The sequence below is a fragment of the Pagrus pagrus genome (genome assembly GCF_965226575.1).
Source record: "Pagrus pagrus genome assembly, contig: HAP1_SCAFFOLD_42, whole genome shotgun sequence".
Taxonomy (NCBI): Eukaryota; Metazoa; Chordata; class Actinopteri; order Spariformes; family Sparidae; genus Pagrus; species Pagrus pagrus.
The window spans coordinates 96035-102466 of NW_028175421.1; positions in this window are offsets into that span (position 1 = coordinate 96035).

Consider the following 6432-nt stretch of genomic DNA (forward strand, 5'->3'; position numbering starts at 1 on the left):
CAGCCTTAGGCGACTGTACAGTGCTAAAACAGCCTCCTATCGCTCTGAAACGCTCATTTTTGACATAACCCACTTTTCAGCCTTAATGAATTAAATTCCAGGTAAAAACTCCTTTGCCATGAAGAAGATCCAAATTCAACCAGTTCAGGCTAGTAAACCTGTTTGAAAGACCTTCTTTCAGTGAAATGCAGCTTAGTGCAAAAACAGGCTGCTCTCGCTCTGAAACGCTCATTTTTCACATAAGCCACTTTTCAGCCTTAGGCGACTGTACAGTGCTAAAACAGCCTCCTATCGCTCTGAAACGCTCATTTTTGACATAACCCACTTTTCAGCCTTAATGAATTAAATTCCAGGTAAAAACTCCTTTGCCATGAAGAAGATCCAAATTCAACCAGTTCAGGCTAGTGAACCTGTTTGAAAGACCTTTTTTCAGTGAAATGCAGCTTAGTGCAAAAACAGGCTGCTCTCGCTCTGAAACGCTCATTTTTCACATAAGCCACTTTTCAGCCTTAGGCGACTGTACAGTGCTAAAACAGCCTCCTATCGCTCTGAAACGCTCATTTTTGACATAAGCCACTTTTCAGCCTTAATGAATTAAATTCCAGGTAAAAACTCATTTGCCATGAAGAAGAACCAAATTCAACCAGTTCAGGCTAGTAAACCTGTTTGAAAGACCTTTTTTCAGTGAAATGCAGCTTAGTGCAAAAACAGGCTGCTCTCGCTCTGAAACGCTCATTTTTCACATAAGCCACTTTTCAGCCTTAGGCGACTGTACAGTGCAAAAACAGGCTGCTCTCGCTCTGAAACGCTCATTTTTCACATAACCCACTTTTCACCCTTAATGAATTAAATTCCAGGTAAAAACTCCTTTGCCATGAAGAAGATCCAAATTCAACCAGTTCAGGCTAGTAAACCTGTTTGAAAGACCTTTTTTCAGTGAAATGCAGCTTAGTGCAAAAACAGGCTGCTCTCGCTCTGAAACGCTCATTTTTCACATAAGCCACTTTTCAGCCTTAGGCGACTGTACAGTGCAAAAACAGGCTGCTCTCGCTCTGAAACGCTCATTTTTCACATAACCCACTTTTCACCCTTAATGAATTAAATTCCAGGTAAAAACTCCTTTGCCATGAAGAAGATCCAAATTCAACCAGTTCAGGCTAGTAAACCTGTTTGAAAGACCTTTTTTCAGTGAAATGCAGCTTAGTGCAAAAACAGGCTGCTCTCGCTCTGAAACGCTCATTTTTCACATAAGCCACTTTTCAGCGCTAAAACAGCCTCCAATCGCTCTGAAACGCTCATTTTTGACATAAGCCACTTTTCACCGTTAATGAATGAAATTCCAGGTAAAAACTCCTTTGCCATGAAGAAGATCCAAATTCATCCAGTTCAGGCTAGTAAACCTGGTTGAAAGACCTTTTTTCAGTGAAATGCAGCTTAGTGCAAAAACAGGCTGCTCTCGCTCTGAAACGCTCATTTTTCACATAAGCCACTTTTCAGCGCTAAAACAGCCTCCAATCGCTCTGAAACGCTCATTTTTGACATAAGCCACTTTTCAGCCTTAAAGAATGAAATTCCAGGTAAAAACTCCTTTGCCACGAAGAAGATCCAAATTCAACCAGTTCAGGCTAGTAAACCTGTTTGAAAGACCTTTTTTCAGTGAAATGCAGCTTAGTGCAAAAACAGGCTGCTCTCGCTCTGAAACGCTCATTTTTCACATAAGCCACTTTTCAGCCTTATAGGCGACTGTACAGTGCAAAAACAGCCTCCTCTCGCTCTGAAACGCTCATTTTTCACATAAGCCACTTTTCAGCCTTAGGCGACTGTACAGTGCTAAAACAGCCTCCTATCGCTCTGAAACGCTCATTTTTGACATAACCCACTTTTCAGCCTTAATGAATTAAATTCCAGGTAAAAACTCCTTTGCCATGAAGAAGATCCAAATTCAACAAGTTCAGGCTAGTAAACCTGTTTGAAAGACCTTTTTTCAGTGAAATGCAGCTTAGTGCAAAAACAGGCTGCTCTCGCTCTGAAACGCTCATTTTTCACATAAGCCACTTTTCAGCCTTAGGCGACTGTACAGTGCAAAAACAGCCTCCAATCGCTCTGAAACGCTCATTTTTGACATAAGCCACTTTTCACCTTTAATGAATGAAATTCCAGGTAAAAACTCCTTTGCCATGAAGAAGATCCAAATTCAACCAGTTCAGGCTAGTAAACCTGTTTGAAAGACCTTTTTTCAGTGAAATGCAGCTTAGTGCAAAAACAGGCTGCTCTCGCTCTGAAACGCTCATTTTTCACATAAGCCACTTTTCAGCCTTAGGCGACTGTACAGTGCTAAAACAGCCTCCTATCGCTCTGAAACGCTCATTTTTGACATAAGCCACTTTTCACCCTTAATGAATTAAATTCCAGGTAAAAACTCCTTTGCCATGAAGAAGATCCAAATTCAACCAGTTCAGGCTAGTAAACCTGTTTGAAAGACCTTTTTTCAGTGAAATGCAGCTTCGTGCAAAAACAGGCTGCTCTCGCTCTGAAACGCTCATTTTTCACATAAGCCACTTTTCAGCCTTAGGCGACTGTACAGTGCAAAAACAGGCTGCTCTCGCTCTGAAACGCTCATTTTTCACATAACCCACTTTTCACCCTTAATGAATTAAATTCCAGGTAAAAACTCCTTTGCCATGAAGAAGATCCAAATTCAACCAGTTCAGGCTAGTAAACCTGTTTGAAAGACCTTTTTTCAGTGAAATGCAGCTTAGTGCAAAAACAGGCTGCTCTCGCTCTGAAACGCTCATTTTTCACATAAGCCACTTTTCAGCGCTAAAACAGCCTCCAATCGCTCTGAAACGCTCATTTTTGACATAAGCCACTTTTCACCTTTAATGAATGAAATTCCAGGTAAAAACTCCTTTGCCATGAAGAAGATCCAAATTCATCCAGTTCAGGCTAGTAAACCTGGTTGAAAGACCTTTTTTCAGTGAAATGCAGCTTAGTGCAAAAACAGGCTGCTCTCGCTCTGAAACGCTCATTTTTCACATAAGCCACTTTTCAGCCTTAGGCGACTGTACAGTGCTAAAACAGCCTCCTATCGCTCTGAGACGCTCATTTCTGACATAACCCACTTTTCAGCCTTAATGAATTAAATTCCAGGTAAAAACTCCTTTGCCATGAAGAAGATCCAAATTCAACCAGTTCAGGCTAGTAAACCTGTTTGAAAGACCTTTTTTCAGTGAAATGCAGCTTAGTGCAAAAACAGGCTGCTCTCGCTCTGAAACGCTCATTTTTCACATAAGCCACTTTTCAGCCTTAGGCGACTGTACAGTGCTAAAACAGCCTCCTATCGCTCTGAAACGCTCATTTTTGACATAACCCACTTTTCAGCCTTAATGAATTAAATTCCAGGTAAAAACTCCTTTGCCATGAAGAAGATCCAAATTCAACCAGTTCAGGCTAGTGAACCTGTTTGAAAGACCTTTTTTCAGTGAAATGCAGCTTAGTGCAAAAACAGGCTGCTCTCGCTCTGAAACGCTCATTTTTCACATAAGCCACTTTTCAGCCTTAGGCGACTGTACAGTGCTAAAACAGCCTCCTATCGCTCTGAAACGCTCATTTTTGACATAAGCCACTTTTCAGCCTTAATGAATTAAATTCCAGGTAAAAACTCATTTGCCATGAAGAAGAACCAAATTCAACCAGTTCAGGCTAGTAAACCTGTTTGAAAGACCTTTTTTCAGTGAAATGCAGCTTAGTGCAAAAACAGGCTGCTCTCGCTCTGAAACGCTCATTTTTCACATAAGCCACTTTTCAGCCTTAGGCGACTGTACAGTGCAAAAACAGGCTGCTCTCGCTCTGAAACGCTCATTTTTCACATAACCCACTTTTCACCCTTAATGAATTAAATTCCAGGTAAAAACTCCTTTGCCATGAAGAAGATCCAAATTCAACCAGTTCAGGCTAGTAAACCTGTTTGAAAGACCTTTTTTCAGTGAAATGCAGCTTAGTGCAAAAACAGGCTGCTCTCGCTCTGAAACGCTCATTTTTCACATAAGCCACTTTTCAGCCTTAGGCGACTGTACAGTGCAAAAACAGGCTGCTCTCGCTCTGAAACGCTCATTTTTCACATAACCCACTTTTCACCCTTAATGAATTAAATTCCAGGTAAAAACTCCTTTGCCATGAAGAAGATCCAAATTCAACCAGTTCAGGCTAGTAAACCTGTTTGAAAGACCTTTTTTCAGTGAAATGCAGCTTAGTGCAAAAACAGGCTGCTCTCGCTCTGAAACGCTCATTTTTCACATAAGCCACTTTTCAGCGCTAAAACAGCCTCCAATCGCTCTGAAACGCTCATTTTTGACATAAGCCACTTTTCACCGTTAATGAATGAAATTCCAGGTAAAAACTCCTTTGCCATGAAGAAGATCCAAATTCATCCAGTTCAGGCTAGTAAACCTGGTTGAAAGACCTTTTTTCAGTGAAATGCAGCTTAGTGCAAAAACAGGCTGCTCTCGCTCTGAAACGCTCATTTTTCACATAAGCCACTTTTCAGCGCTAAAACAGCCTCCAATCGCTCTGAAACGCTCATTTTTGACATAAGCCACTTTTCAGCCTTAAAGAATGAAATTCCAGGTAAAAACTCCTTTGCCATGAAGAAGATCCAAATTCAACCAGTTCAGGCTAGTAAACCTGTTTGAAAGACCTTTTTTCAGTGAAATGCAGCTTAGTGCAAAAACAGGCTGCTCTCGCTCTGAAACGCTCATTTTTCACATAAGCCACTTTTCAGCCTTATAGGCGACTGTACAGTGCAAAAACAGCCTCCTCTCGCTCTGAAACGCTCATTTTTCACATAAGCCACTTTTCAGCCTTAGGCGACTGTACAGTGCTAAAACAGCCTCCTATCGCTCTGAAACGCTCATTTTTGACATAACCCACTTTTCAGCCTTAATGAATTAAATTCCAGGTAAAAACTCCTTTGCCATGAAGAAGATCCAAATTCAACAAGTTCAGGCTAGTAAACCTGTTTGAAAGACCTTTTTTCAGTGAAATGCAGCTTAGTGCAAAAACAGGCTGCTCTCGCTCTGAAACGCTCATTTTTCACATAAGCCACTTTTCAGCCTTAGGCGACTGTACAGTGCAAAAACAGCCTCCAATCGCTCTGAAACGCTCATTTTTGACATAAGCCACTTTTCACCTTTAATGAATGAAATTCCAGGTAAAAACTCCTTTGCCATGAAGAAGATCCAAATTCAACCAGTTCAGGCTAGTAAACCTGTTTGAAAGACCTTTTTTCAGTGAAATGCAGCTTAGTGCAAAAACAGGCTGCTCTCGCTCTGAAACGCTCATTTTTCACATAAGCCACTTTTCAGCCTTAGGCGACTGTACAGTGCTAAAACAGCCTCCTATCGCTCTGAAACGCTCATTTTTGACATAAGCCACTTTTCACCCTTAATGAATTAAATTCCAGGTAAAAACTCCTTTGCCATGAAGAAGATCCAAATTCAACCAGTTCAGGCTAGTAAACCTGTTTGAAAGACCTTTTTTCAGTGAAATGCAGCTTCGTGCAAAAACAGGCTGCTCTCGCTCTGAAACGCTCATTTTTCACATAAGCCACTTTTCAGCCTTAGGCGACTGTACAGTGCAAAAACAGGCTGCTCTCGCTCTGAAACGCTCATTTTTCACATAACCCACTTTTCACCCTTAATGAATTAAATTCCAGGTAAAAACTCCTTTGCCATGAAGAAGATCCAAATTGTCGGGGTTCGATACTTTGAAACGCTGGTTTGGAAAGATGATGGCCCAGTCGGCAAACTTTAGTTTGGTGATTTTCTTTTTATTACACCAAAAACCCAAAGACAAAAATACCCACAGGTGGCAAAGCAACAAAAAAAACGCAGGGATATTTACAATATGACAGAGTAAAAAAAATATTTACAAGGAACAGGCAGCAACTGTCATCCACATGCCACTCAGCCGAATCCTTCCTTCAAGTGAGCCGAGCTCTCTTTAAATACCCCCTTGGCCCCTCCCCCGGGCAAACCAATTAACAAAACACAGGGGTTAAGAAACATAAACTGGGAAACAACCCAGATAGCAAAATTCTTTTGGCCCATATCTGGCCCACACCTGACATGTTCATCCGGTCCACATACCGCATGGAATGATGGCACTTGGGAGGTCCGCTCCTGTTTGCCAAAAGTGGGCCACAACCAAGCCATCACAATGCCAGATGTCAACCAAAAACAGGCCAAATAAACCAGCAATCAACCGAATGTGGGCCACTGTACACTTTTATTCTAGCCCAAGTACGGCATGGGAAGATGGCACAAGGGTGGTCCACAGTTGTTTGCCAGAAGTGGGCCACAACCAAACCAACACAGTGCCAAATGTCAGCCGACACGCAATAAACCAGCACTCACCCAAATGTGGGCCACCACT